At 51.2% G+C, this 12639-nt stretch overlaps 16 pseudogenes; all 16 read left to right on the plus strand.

Annotated features, from left to right (window-relative positions):
• The first annotated feature begins 76 nt into the window (after positions 1–76).
• LOC141057356 (5S ribosomal RNA) lies at positions 77–195 on the plus strand (annotated as a pseudogene).
• A 273-nt stretch (positions 196–468) lies between these two features.
• On the plus strand, positions 469–587 carry LOC141053715 (5S ribosomal RNA; annotated as a pseudogene).
• Positions 588–860: 273 nt separating this feature from the next.
• On the plus strand, positions 861–979 carry LOC141055965 (5S ribosomal RNA; annotated as a pseudogene).
• Positions 980–1636: 657 nt separating this feature from the next.
• LOC141055973 (5S ribosomal RNA) lies at positions 1637–1755 on the plus strand (annotated as a pseudogene).
• A 273-nt stretch (positions 1756–2028) lies between these two features.
• Positions 2029–2147, plus strand: LOC141057363 (5S ribosomal RNA; annotated as a pseudogene).
• Positions 2148–2420: 273 nt separating this feature from the next.
• LOC141053718 (5S ribosomal RNA) lies at positions 2421–2539 on the plus strand (annotated as a pseudogene).
• A 77-nt stretch (positions 2540–2616) lies between these two features.
• Positions 2617–2735, plus strand: LOC141059303 (5S ribosomal RNA; annotated as a pseudogene).
• A 1237-nt stretch (positions 2736–3972) lies between these two features.
• On the plus strand, positions 3973–4091 carry LOC141059072 (5S ribosomal RNA; annotated as a pseudogene).
• Positions 4092–4167: 76 nt separating this feature from the next.
• Positions 4168–4286, plus strand: LOC141053723 (5S ribosomal RNA; annotated as a pseudogene).
• Positions 4287–5523: 1237 nt separating this feature from the next.
• On the plus strand, positions 5524–5642 carry LOC141057366 (5S ribosomal RNA; annotated as a pseudogene).
• Positions 5643–7279: 1637 nt separating this feature from the next.
• LOC141051465 (5S ribosomal RNA) lies at positions 7280–7398 on the plus strand (annotated as a pseudogene).
• A 77-nt stretch (positions 7399–7475) lies between these two features.
• On the plus strand, positions 7476–7594 carry LOC141053727 (5S ribosomal RNA; annotated as a pseudogene).
• A 1237-nt stretch (positions 7595–8831) lies between these two features.
• Positions 8832–8950, plus strand: LOC141053534 (5S ribosomal RNA; annotated as a pseudogene).
• Positions 8951–9222: 272 nt separating this feature from the next.
• On the plus strand, positions 9223–9341 carry LOC141053732 (5S ribosomal RNA; annotated as a pseudogene).
• Positions 9342–10766: 1425 nt separating this feature from the next.
• Positions 10767–10885, plus strand: LOC141053636 (5S ribosomal RNA; annotated as a pseudogene).
• A 272-nt stretch (positions 10886–11157) lies between these two features.
• LOC141053737 (5S ribosomal RNA) lies at positions 11158–11276 on the plus strand (annotated as a pseudogene).
• The last annotated feature ends 1363 nt before the right edge of the window (positions 11277–12639 follow it).

The raw sequence follows: 12639 nt of genomic DNA on the forward strand, positions 1-12639 counted from the left end.
TTTGTACGTTTTTTTTCCAAGCTTGCCCTTCCGAGTTTATCCTTCTTGAAAAAAACGTCAGAGATGGCACGCTTCTGTCAACGGCCATTCTAAGCTGAATATGCCTGCCCTCGTCAGATCGCAGCCACTAAGCAGCTTGAGGCCGGGCCAGTACCGGCATGGGAGACTGGCTGGGAATCCCTGGTCCTGTTGACATTTTGTACGTTTTTTTTCCAAGCTTGCCCTTCCGAGTTTATCCTTCTTGAAAAGAACGTCAGAGATGGCACGCGTCCGTCAACGGCCATTCTAAGCTGAATATGCATTCCCTCGTCACATCGCAGCCGCTAAGCAGCTTGAGGCCGGGCCAGTACCGGCATAGGAGACTGGCTGGGAATCCCTGGTCCTGTTGACATTTTGTACATTTTTTTTCCAAGCTTGCCCTTCCGAGTTTATCCTTCTTGAAAAGAACGTCAGAGATGGCACGCTTCCGTCAACGGCCATTCTAAGCTGAATATGCATGCCCTCGTCAGATCGCAGCCGCTAAGCAGCTTGAGGCCGGGCCAGTACCGGCATGGGAGACTGGCTGGGAATCCCTGGTCCTGTTGACATTTTGTACGTTTTATTTCCAAGCTTGCCCTTCCGAGTTTATCCTTCTTGAAAAAAACGTCAGAGATGGCACGCTTCCGTCAACGGCCATTCTAAGCTGAATATGCATGCCCTCGTCAGATCGCAGCCGCTAAGCAGCTTGAGGCCGGGCCAGTACCGGCATGGGAGACTGGCTGGGAATCCCTGGTCCTGTCGACATTTTGTACGTTTTTTTTCCAAGCTTGCCCTTCCGAGTTTATCCTTCTTGAAAAAAACGTCAGAGATGGCACGCTTCCGTCAACGGCCATTCTAAGCTGAATATGCATGCCCTCGTCAGATCGCAGCTGCTAAGCAGCTTGAGGCCGGGCCAGTACCGGCATGGGAGACTGGCTGGGAATCCCTGGTCCTGTTGACATTTTGTACGTTTTTTTTCCAAGCTTGCCCTTCCGAGTTTATCCTTCTTGAAAAGAACGTCAGAGATGGCACACTTCCGTCAGTGGCCATTCTAAGCTGAATATGCATGCCCTTGTCAGATCGCAGCCGCTAAGCAGCTTGAGGCTGGGCCAGTACCGGCATGGGAGACTGGCTGGGAATCCCTGGTCGTGTTGACATTTTGTACGTTTTTTTTCCAAGCTTGCCCTTCCGAGTTTATCCTTCTTGAAAAGAACGTCAGAGATGGCACACTTCCGTCAATGGCCATTCTAAGCTGAATATGCATGCCCTTGTCAGATCGCAGCAGCTTGAGGCCGGGCCAGTACCGGCATGGGAGACTGGCTGGGAATCCCTGGTCCTGTTGACATTTTGTACGTTTTATTTCCAAGCTTGCCCTTCCGAGTTTATCCTTCTTGAAAAGAACGTCAGAGATTGCACACTTCCGTCAATGGCCATTCTAAGCTAAATATGCATGCCCTCGTCAGATCGCAGCTGCTAAGCAGCCTGAGGCAGGGCCAGTACCGGCATGGGAGACTGGCTGGGAATCCCTGGTCCTGTTAACATTTTGTACGTTTTATTTCCAAGCTTGCCCTTCCGAGTTTATCCTTCTTGAAAAAAACGTCAGAGATGGCACACTTCCGTCAACGGCCATTCTAAGCTGAATATGCATGCCCTCGTCAGATCGCAGCTGCTAAGCAGCTTGAGGCCGGGCCAGTACCGGCATGGGAGACTGGCTGGGAATCCCTGGTCCTGTTGACATTTTGTACGTTTTATTTCCAAGCTTGCCCTTCCGAGTTTATCCTTCTTGAAAAGAACGTCAGAGATGGCACACTTCCGTCAATTGCCCTTCTAAGCTGAAGATGCATGCCCTCATCAGATCGCAGCCGCTAAGCAGCCGGAGGCCGGGCCAGTACCGGCATGGGAGACTGGCTGGGAATCCCTGGTCCTGTTGACATTTTGTACGTTTTTTTTCCAAGCTTGCCCTTCCGAGTTTATCCTTCTTGAAAAAAACGTCAGAGATGGCACGCTTCTGTCAACGGCCATTCTAAGCTGAATATGCCTGCCCTCGTCAGATCGCAGCCACTAAGCAGCTTGAGGCCGGGCCAGTACCGGCATGGGAGACTGGCTGGGAATCCCTGGTCCTGTTGACATTTTGTACGTTTTTTTTCCAAGCTTGCCCTTCCGAGTTTATCCTTCTTGAAAAGAACGTCAGAGATGGCACGCGTCCGTCAACGGCCATTCTAAGCTGAATATGCATTCCCTCGTCACATCGCAGCCGCTAAGCAGCTTGAGGCCGGGCCAGTACCGGCATAGGAGACTGGCTGGGAATCCCTGGTCCTGTTGACATTTTGTACATTTTTTTTCCAAGCTTGCCCTTCCGAGTTTATCCTTCTTGAAAAGAACGTCAGAGATGACACGCTTCCGTCAACGGCCATTCTAAGCTGAATATGCATGCCCTCGTCAGATCGCAGCCGCTAAGCAGCTTGAGGCCGGGCCAGTACCGGCATGGGAGACTGGCTGGGAATCCCTGGTCCTGTTGACATTTTGTACGTTTTATTTCCAAGCTTGCCCTTCCGAGTTTATCCTTCTTGAAAAGAACGTCAGAGATGGCACGCTTCCGTCAACGGACATTCTAAGCTGAATATGCATGCCCTCGTCAGATCGCAGCCGCTAAGCAGCTTGAGGCCGGGCCAGTACCGGCATGGGAGACTGGCTGGGAATCCCTGGTCCTGTTGACATTTTGTACGTTTTTTTTCCAAGCTTGCCCTTCCGAGTTTATCCTTCTTGAAAAGAACGTCAGAGATGGCACGCTTCCGTCAACGGCCATTCTAAGCTGAATATGCATGCCCTCGTCACATCGCAGCAGCTTGAGGCCGGGCCAGTACCGGCATGGGAGACTGGCTGGGAATCCCTGGTCCTGTTGACATTTTGTACGTTTTATTTCCAAGCTTGCCCTTCCGAGTTTATCCTTCTTGAAAAGAACGTCAGAGATGGCACGCTCCTGTCAACGGCCATTCTAAGCTGAATATGCATGCCCTTGTCAGATTGCAGCTGCTAAGCAGCTTGAGGCCGGGCCAGTACCGGCATGGGAGACTGGCTGGGAATCCCTGGTCCTGTTAACATTTTGTATGTTTTATTTCCAAGCTTGCCCTTCCGAGTTTATCCTTCTTGAAAAAAACGTCAGAGATGGCACGCTTCTGTCAACGGCCATTCTAAGCTGAATATGCATGCCCTCGTCAGATTGCAGCCGCTAAGCAGCTTGAGGCCGGGCCAGTACCGGCATGGGAGACTGGCTGGGAATCCCTGGTCCTGTTGACATTTTGTACGTTTTATTTCCAAGCTTGCCCTTCCGAGTTTATCCTTCTTGAAAAGAACGTCAGAGATGGCACACTTCCGTCAATGGCCATTCTAAGCTGAATATGCATGCCCTTGTCAGATTGCAGCCGCTAAGCAGCTTGAGGCTGGGCCAGTACTGGCATGGGAGACTGGCTGGGAATCCCTGGTCGTGTTGACATTTTGTACGTTTTTTTTCCAAGCTTGCCCTTCCGAGTTTATCCTTCTTGAAAAGAACGTCAGAGATGGCACACTTCCGTCAATGGCCATTCTAAGCTGAATATGCATGCCCTTGTCAGATCGCAGCAGCTTGAGGCCGGGCCAGTACCGGCATGGGAGACTGGCTGGGAATCCCTGGTCCTGTTGACATTTTGTACGTTTTATTTCCAAGCTTGCCCTTCCGAGTTTATCCTTCTTGAAAAGAACGTCAGAGATTGCACACTTCCGTCAATGGCCATTCTAAGCTAAATATGCATGCCCTCGTCAGATCGCAGCTGCTAAGCAGCCTGAGGCCGGGCCAGTACCGGCATGGAAGACTGGCTGGGAATCCCTGGTCCTGTTGACATTTTGTACGTTTTTTTTCCAAGCTTGCCCTACCGAGTTTATCCTTCTTGAAAAAAACGTCAGAGATGGCACGCTTCCGTCAACGGCCATTCTAAGCTGAATATGCCTGCCCTCGTCAGATCGCAGCCGCTAAGCAGCTTGAGGCCGGGGCAGTACTGGCATGGGAGACTGGCTGGGAATCCCTGGTCCTGTTGACATTTTGTACGTTTTTTTCCAAGCTTGCCCTTCCGAGTTTATTCTTCTTGAAAAAAACGTCAGAGATGGCACGCTTCCGTCAACGGCCATTCTAAGCTGAATATGCATGCCCTCGTCAGATCGCAGCCGCTAAGCAGCTTGAGGCCGGGCCAGTACCGGCATGGGAGACTGGCTGGGAATCCCTGGTCCTGTTGACATTTTGTACGTTTTATTTCCAAGCTTGCCCTTCCGAGTTTATCCTTCTTGAAAAGAACGTCAGAGATGGCACGCTTCTGTCAACGGCCATTCTAAGCTGAATAGGCATTCCCTCATCAGATCGCAGCCGCTAAGCAGCTTGAGGCCGGGCCAGTACCGGCATGGGAGACTGGCTGGGAATCCCTGGTCCTGTTGACATTTTGAATGTTTTTTTTCCAAGCTTGCCCTTCCGAGTTTATCCTTCTTGAAAAGAACGTCAGAGATGGCACGCTTCCGTCAACGGCCATTCTAAGCTGAATATGCATGCCCTCGTCAGATCGCAGCAGCTTGAGGCCGGGCCAGTACCGGCATGGGAGACTGGCTGGGAATCCCTGGTCCTGTTGACATTTTGTACGTTTTATTTCCAAGCTTGCCCTTCCGAGTTTATCCTTCTTGAAAAAAACGTCAGAGATGGCACGCTTCCGTCAACGGCCATTCTAAGCTGAATATGCATGCCCTCGTCAGATCGCAGCCGCTAAGCAGCTTGAGGCTGGGCCAGTACCGGCATGGGAGACTGGCTGGGAATCCCTGGTCCTGTTGACATTTTGTACGTTTTTTTTCCAAGCTTGCCCTTCCGAGTTTATCCTTCTTGAAAAAAACGTCAGAGATGGCACGCTTCCGTCAACGGCCATTCTAAGCTGAATATGCATGCCCTCGTCAGATCGCAGCTGCTAAGCAGCTTGAGGCCGGGCCAGTGCCGGCATGGGAGACTGGCTGGGAATCCCTGGTCCTGTTGACATTTTGTACGTTTTTTTTCCAAGCTTGCCCTTCCGAGTTTATCCTTCTTGAAAAGAACGTCAGAGATGGCACGCTTCCGTCAACGGCCATTCTAAGCTGAATATGCATGCCCTCGTCAGATCGCAGCAGCTTGAGGCCGGGCCAGTACCAGCATGGGAGACTGGCTGGGAATCCCTGGTCCTGTTGACATTTTGTACGTTTTATTTCCAAGCTTGCCCTTCCGAGTTTATCCTTCTTGAAAAGAACGTCAGAGATGGCACACTTCCGTCAATGGCCCTTCTAAGCTGAATATGCATGCCCTCATCAGATCGCAGCCGCTAAGCAGCCAGAGGCCGGGCCAGTACCGGCATGGGAGACTGGCTGGGAATCCCTGGTCCTGTTGACATTTTGTACGTTTTTTTTCCAAGCTTGCCCTTCCGAGTTTATCCTTCTTGAAAAAAACGTCAGAGATGGCACGCTTCTGTCAACGGCCATTCTAAGCTGAATATGCCTGCCCTCGTCAGATCGCAGCCACTAAGCAGCTTGAGGCCGGGCCAGTACCGGCATGGGAGACTGGCTGGGAATCCCTGGTCCTGTTGACATTTTGTACGTTTTTTTTCCAAGCTTGCCCTTCCGAGTTTATCCTTCTTGAAAAGAACGTCAGAGATGGCACGCGTCCGTCAACGGCCATTCTAAGCTGAATATGCATTCCCTCGTCACATCGCAGCCGCTAAGCAGCTTGAAGCCGGGCCAGTACCGGCATAGGAGACTGGCTGGGAATCCCTGGTCCTGTTGACATTTTGTACATTTTTTTTCCAAGCTTGCCCTTCCGAGTTTATCCTTCTTGAAAAGAACGTCAGAGATGGCACGCTTCCGTCAACGGCCATTCTAAGATGAATATGCATGCCCTCGTCAGATCGCAGCCGCTAAGCAGCTTGAGGCTGGGCCAGTACCAGCATGGGAGACTGGCTGGGAATCCCTGGTCCTGTTGACATTTTGTACGTTTTATTTCCAAGCTTGCCCTTCCGAGTTTATCCTTCTTGAAAAGAACGTCAGAGATGGCACGCTTCCGTCAACGGCCATGCTAAGCTGAATATGCATGCCCTCGTCAGATCGCAGCCGCTAAGCAGCTTGAGGCCGGGCCAGTACCGGCATGGGAGACTGGCTGGAAATCCCTGGTCCTGTTGACATTTTGTACGTTTTATTTCCAAGCTTGCCCTTCCGAGTTTATCCTTCTTGAAAAGAACGTCAGAGATGGCACGCTTCTGTCAACGGCCATTCTAAGCTGAATATGCATGCCCTCGTCAGATCGCAGCCGCTAAGCAGCTTGAGGCCGTGCCAGTACCGGCATGGGAGACTGGCTGGGAATCCTTGGTCCTGTTGACATTTTGTACGTTTTTTTTCCAAGCTTGCCCTTCCGAGTTTATCCTTCTTGAAAAAAACGTCAGAGATGGCACGCTTCCGTCAACGGCCATTCTAAGCTGAATATGCATGCCCTCGTCAGATAGCAGCTGCTAAGCAGCTTGAGGCCGGGCCAGTACCGGCATGGGAGACTGGCTGGGAATCCCTGGTCCTGTTGACATTTTGTACGTTTTTTTTCCAAGCTTGCCCTTCCGAGTTTATCCTTCTTGAAAAGAACGTCAGAGATGGCACACTTCCGTCAATGGCCATTCTAAGCTGAATATGCATGCCCTTGTCAGATCGCAGCCGCTAAGCAGCTTGAGGCTGGGCCAGTACTGGCATGGGAGACTGGCTGGGAATCCCTGGTCGTGTTGACATTTTGTACGTTTTTTTTCCAAGCTTGCCCTTCCGAGTTTATCCTTCTTGAAAAGAACGTCAGAGATGGCACACTTCCGTCAATGGCCATTCTAAGCTGAATATGCATGCCCTTGTCAGATCGCAGCAGCTTGAGGCCGGGCCAGTACCGGCATGGGAGACTGGCTGGGAATCCCTGGTCCTGTTGACATTTTGTACGTTTTATTTCCAAGCTTGCCCTTCCGAGTTTATCCTTCTTGAAAAGAACGTCAGAGATTGCACACTTCCGTCAATGGCCATTCTAAGCTAAATATGCATGCCCTCGTCAGATCGCAGCTGCTAAGCAGCCTGAGGCCGGGCCAGTACCGGCATGGGAGACTGGCTGGGAATCCCTGGTCCTGTTGACATTTTGTATGTTTTTTTTCCAAGCTTGCCCTTCCGAGTTTATCCTTCTTGAAAAGAACGTCAGAGATGGCACGCTTCCGTCAACGGCCATTCTAAGCTGAATATGCATGCCCTCGTCAGATCGCAGCCGCTAAGCAGCTTGAGGCCGGGCCAGTACCAGCATGGGAGACTGGCTGGGAATCCCTGGTCCTGTTGACATTTTGTACGTTTTATTTCCAAGCTTGCCCTTCCGAGTTTATCCTTCTTGAAAAGAACGTCAGAGATGGCACGCTTCCGTCAACGGCCATTCTAAGCTGAATATGCATGCCCTCGTCAGATCGCAGCCGCTAAGCAGCTTGAGGCCGGGCCAGTACCGGCATGGGAGACTGGCTGGGAATCCCTGGTCCTGTTGACATTTTGTATGTTTTTTTTCCAAGCTTGCCCTTCCGAGTTTATCCTTCTTGAAAAGAACGTCAGAGATGGCACGCTTCCGTCAACGGCCATTCTAAGCTGAATATGCATGCCCTCGTCACATCGCAGCAGCTTGAGGCCGGGCCAGTACCGGCATGGGAGACTGGCTGGGAATCCCTGGTCCTGTTGACATTTTGTACGTTTTATTTCCAAGCTTGCCCTTCCGAGTTTATCCTTCTTGAAAAGAACGTCAGAGATGGCACGCTTCTGTCAACGGCCATTCTAAGCTGAATATGCATGCCCTTGTCAGATTGCAGCTGCTAAGCAGCTTGAGGCCGGGCCAGTACCGGCATGGGAGACTGGCTGGGAATCCCTGGTCCTGTTAACATTTTGTATGTTTTATTTCCAAGCTTGCCCTTCCGAGTTTATCCTTCTTGAAAAAAACGTCAGAGATGGCACGCTTCTGTCAACGGCCATTCTAAGCTGAATATGCATGCCCTCGTCAGATTGCAGCCGCTAAGCAGCTTGAGGCCGGGCCAGTACCGGCATGGGAGACTGGCTGGGAATCCCTGGTCCTGTTGACATTTTGTACGTTTTATTTCCAAGCTTGCCCTTCCGAGTTTATCCTTCTTGAAAAGAACGTCAGAGATGGCACACTTCCGTCAATGGCCATTCTAAGCTGAATATGCATGCCCTTGTCAGATTGCAGCCGCTAAGCAGCTTGAGGCTGGGCCAGTACTGGCATGGGAGACTGGCTGGGAATCCCTGGTCATGTTGACATTTTGTACGTTTTTTTTCCAAGCTTGCCCTTCCGAGTTTATCCTTCTTGAAAAGAACGTCAGAGATGGCACACTTCCGTCAATGGCCATTCTAAGCTGAATATGCATGCCCTTGTCAGATCGCAGCAGCTTGAGGCCGGGCCAGTACCGGCATGGGAGACTGGCTGGGAATCCCTGGTCCTGTTGACATTTTGTACGTTTTATTTCCAAGCTTGCCCTTCCGAGTTTATCCTTCTTGAAAAGAACGTCAGAGATTGCACACTTCCGTCAATGGCCATTCTAAGCTAAATATGCATGCCCTCGTCAGATCGCAGCTGCTAAGCAGCCTGAGGCCGGGCCAGTACCGGCATGGAAGACTGGCTGGGAATCCCTGGTCCTGTTGACATTTTGTACGTTTTTTTTCCAAGCTTGCCCTTCCGAGTTTATCCTTCTTGAAAAAAACGTCAGAGATGGCACGCTTCCGTCAACGGCCATTCTAAGCTGAATATGCCTGCCCTCGTCAGATCGCAGCCGCTAAGCAGCTTGAGGCCGGGCCAGTACTGGCATGGGAGACTGGCTGGGAATCCCTGGTCCTGTTGACATTTTGTACGTTTTTTTCCAAGCTTGCCCTTCCGAGTTTATTCTTCTTGAAAAAAACGTCAGAGATGGCACGCTTCCGTCAACGGCCATTCTAAGCTGAATATGCATGCCCTCGTAACATCGCAGCCGCTAAGCAGCTTGAGGCCGGGCCAGTACCGGCATGGGAGACTGGCTGGGAATCCCTGGTCCTGTTGACATTTTGTACGTTTTATTTCCAAGCTTGCCCTTCCGAGTTTATCCTTCTTGAAAAGAACGTCAGAGATGGCACGCTTCTGTCAACGGCCATTCTAAGCTGAATATGCATGCCCTCGTCAGATCGCAGCCGCTAAGCAGCTTGAGGCCGGGCCAGTACCGGCATGGGAGACTGGCTGGGAATCCCTGGTCCTGTTGACATTTTGAATGTTTTTTTTCCAAGCTTGCCCTTCCGAGTTTATCCTTCTTGAAAAGAACGTCAGAGATGGCACGCTTCCGTCAACGGCCATTCTAAGCTGAATATGCATGCCCTCGTCAGATCGCAGCAGCTTGAGGCCGGGCCAGTACCGGCATGGGAGACTGGCTGGGAATCCCTGGTCCTGTTGACATTTTGTACGTTTTATTTCCAAGCTTGCCCTTCCGAGTTTATCCTTCTTGAAAAAAACGTCAGAGATGGCACGCTTCCATCAACGGCCATTCTAAGCTGAATATGCATGCCCTCGTCAGATCGCAGCCGCTAAGCAGCTTGAGGCTGGGCCAGTACCGGCATGGGAGACTGGCTGGGAATCCCTGGTCCTGTTGACATTTTGTACGTTTTTTTTCCAAGCTTGCCCTTCCGAGTTTATCCTTCTTGAAAAAAACGTCAGAGATGGCACGCTTCCGTCAACGGCCATTCTAAGCTGAATATGCATGCCCTCGTCAGATCGCAGCTGCTAAGCAGCTTGAGGCCGGGCCAGTGCCGGCATGGGAGACTGGCTGGGAATCCCTGGTCCTGTTGACATTTTGTACGTTTTTTTTCCAAGCTTGCCCTTCCGAGTTTATCCTTCTTGAAAAGAACGTCAGAGATGGCACGCTTCCGTCAACGGCCATTCTAAGCTGAATATGCATGCCCTCGTCAGATCGCAGCAGCTTGAGGCCGGGCCAGTACCAGCATGGGAGACTGGCTGGGAATCCCTGGTCCTGTTGACATTTTGTACGTTTTATTTCCAAGCTTGCCCTTCCGAGTTTATCCTTCTTGAAAAGAACGTCAGAGATGGCACACTTCTGTCAATGGCCCTTCTAAGCTGAATATGCATGCCCTCATCAGATCGCAGCCGCTAAGCAGCCGGAGGCCGGGCCAGTACCGGCATGGGAGACTGGCTGGGAATCCCTGGTCCTGTTGACATTTTGTACGTTTTTTTTCCAAGCTTGCCCTTCCGAGTTTATCCTTCTTGAAAAGAACGTCAGAGATGGCACACTTCCGTCAATGGCCATTCTAAGCTGAATATGCATGCCCTTGTCAGATCGCAGCAGCTTGAGGCCGGGCCAGTACCGGCATGGGAGACTGGCTGGGAATCCCTGGTCCTGTTGACATTTTGTACGTTTTATTTCCAAGCTTGCCCTTCCGAGTTTATCCTTCTTGAAAAGAACGTCAGAGATTGCACACTTCCGTCAATGGCCATTCTAAGCTAAATATGCATGCCCTCGTCAGATCGCAGCTGCTAAGCAGCCTGAGGCCGGGCCAGTACCGGCATGGAAGACTGGCTGGGAATCCCTGGTCCTGTTGACATTTTGTACGTTTTTTTTCCAAGCTTGCCCTTCCGAGTTTATCCTTCTTGAAAAAAACGTCAGAGATGGCACGCTTCCGTCAACGGCCATTCTAAGCTGAATATGCCTGCCCTCGTCAGATCGCAGCCGCTAAGCAGCTTGAGGCCGGGCCAGTACTGGCATGGGAGACTGGCTGGGAATCCCTGGTCCTGTTGACATTTTGTACGTTTTTTTCCAAGCTTGCCCTTCCGAGTTTATTCTTCTTGAAAAAAACGTCAGAGATGGCACGCTTCCGTCAACGGCCATTCTAAGCTGAATATGCATGCCCTCGTAACATCGCAGCCGCTAAGCAGCTTGAGGCCGGGCCAGTACCGGCATGGGAGACTGGCTGGGAATCCCTGGTCCTGTTGACATTTTGTACGTTTTATTTCCAAGCTTGCCCTTCCGAGTTTATCCTTCTTGAAAAGAACGTCAGAGATGGCACGCTTCTGTCAACGGCCATTCTAAGCTGAATATGCATGCCCTCGTCAGATCGCAGCCGCTAAGCAGCTTGAGGCCGGGCCAGTACCGGCATGGGAGACTGGCTGGGAATCCCTGGTCCTGTTGACATTTTGAATGTTTTTTTTCCAAGCTTGCCCTTCCGAGTTTATCCTTCTTGAAAAGAACGTCAGAGATGGCACGCTTCCGTCAACGGCCATTCTAAGCTGAATATGCATGCCCTCGTCAGATCGCAGCAGCTTGAGGCCGGGCCAGTACCGGCATGGGAGACTGGCTGGGAATCCCTGGTCCTGTTGACATTTTGTACGTTTTATTTCCAAGCTTGCCCTTCCGAGTTTATCCTTCTTGAAAAAAACGTCAGAGATGGCACGCTTCCGTCAACGGCCATTCTAAGCTGAATATGCATGCCCTCGTCAGATCGCAGCCGCTAAGCAGCTTGAGGCTGGGCCAGTACCGGCATGGGAGACTGGCTGGGAATCCCTGGTCCTGTTGACATTTTGTACGTTTTTTTTCAAAGCTTGCCCTTCCGAGTTTATCCTTCTTGAAAAAAACGTCAGAGATGGCACGCTTCCGTCAACGGCCATTCTAAGCTGAATATGCATGCCCTCGTCAGATCGCAGCTGCTAAGCAGCTTGAGGCCGGGCCAGTGCCGGCATGGGAGACTGGCTGGGAATCCCTGGTCCTGTTGACATTTTGTACGTTTTTTTTCCAAGCTTGCCCTTCCGAGTTTATCCTTCTTGAAAAGAACGTCAGAGATGGCACGCTTCCGTCAACGGCCATTCTAAGCTGAATATGCATGCCCTCGTCACATCGCAGCAGCTTGAGGCCGGGCCAGTACCGGCATGGGAGACTGGCTGGGAATCCCTGGTCCTGTTGACATTTTGTACGTTTTATTTCCAAGCTTGCCCTTCCGAGTTTATCCTTCTTGAAAAGAACGTCAGAGATGGCACGCTTCTGTCAACGGCCATTCTAAGCTGAATATGCATGCCCTTGTCAGATTGCAGCTGCTAAGCAGCTTGAGGCCGGGCCAGTACCGGCATGGGAGACTGGCTGGGAATCCCTGGTCCTGTTAACATTTTGTATGTTTTATTTCCAAGCTTGCCCTTCCGAGTTTATCCTTCTTGAAAAAAACGTCAGAGATGGCACGCTTCTGTCAACGGCCATTCTAAGCTGAATATGCATGCCCTCGTCAGATTGCAGCCGCTAAGCAGCTTGAGGCCGGGCCAGTACCGGCATGGGAGACTGGCTGGGAATCCCTGGTCCTGTTGACATTTTGTACGTTTTATTTCCAAGCTTGCCCTTCCGAGTTTATCCTTCTTGAAAAGAACGTCAGAGATGGCACACTTCCGTCAATGGCCATTCTAAGCTGAATATGCATGCCCTTGTCAGATTGCAGCCGCTAAGCAGCTTGAGGCTGGGCCAGTACTGGCATGGGAGACTGGCTGGGAATCCCTGGTCGTGTTGACATTTTGTA

The sequence above is a fragment of the Dendrobates tinctorius genome, unplaced genomic scaffold (genome assembly GCF_039654945.1).
Source record: "Dendrobates tinctorius isolate UK_male_01 unplaced genomic scaffold, ASM3965494v1 ptg000011l, whole genome shotgun sequence".
Lineage (NCBI taxonomy): Eukaryota > Metazoa > Chordata > Amphibia > Anura > Dendrobatidae > Dendrobates > Dendrobates tinctorius.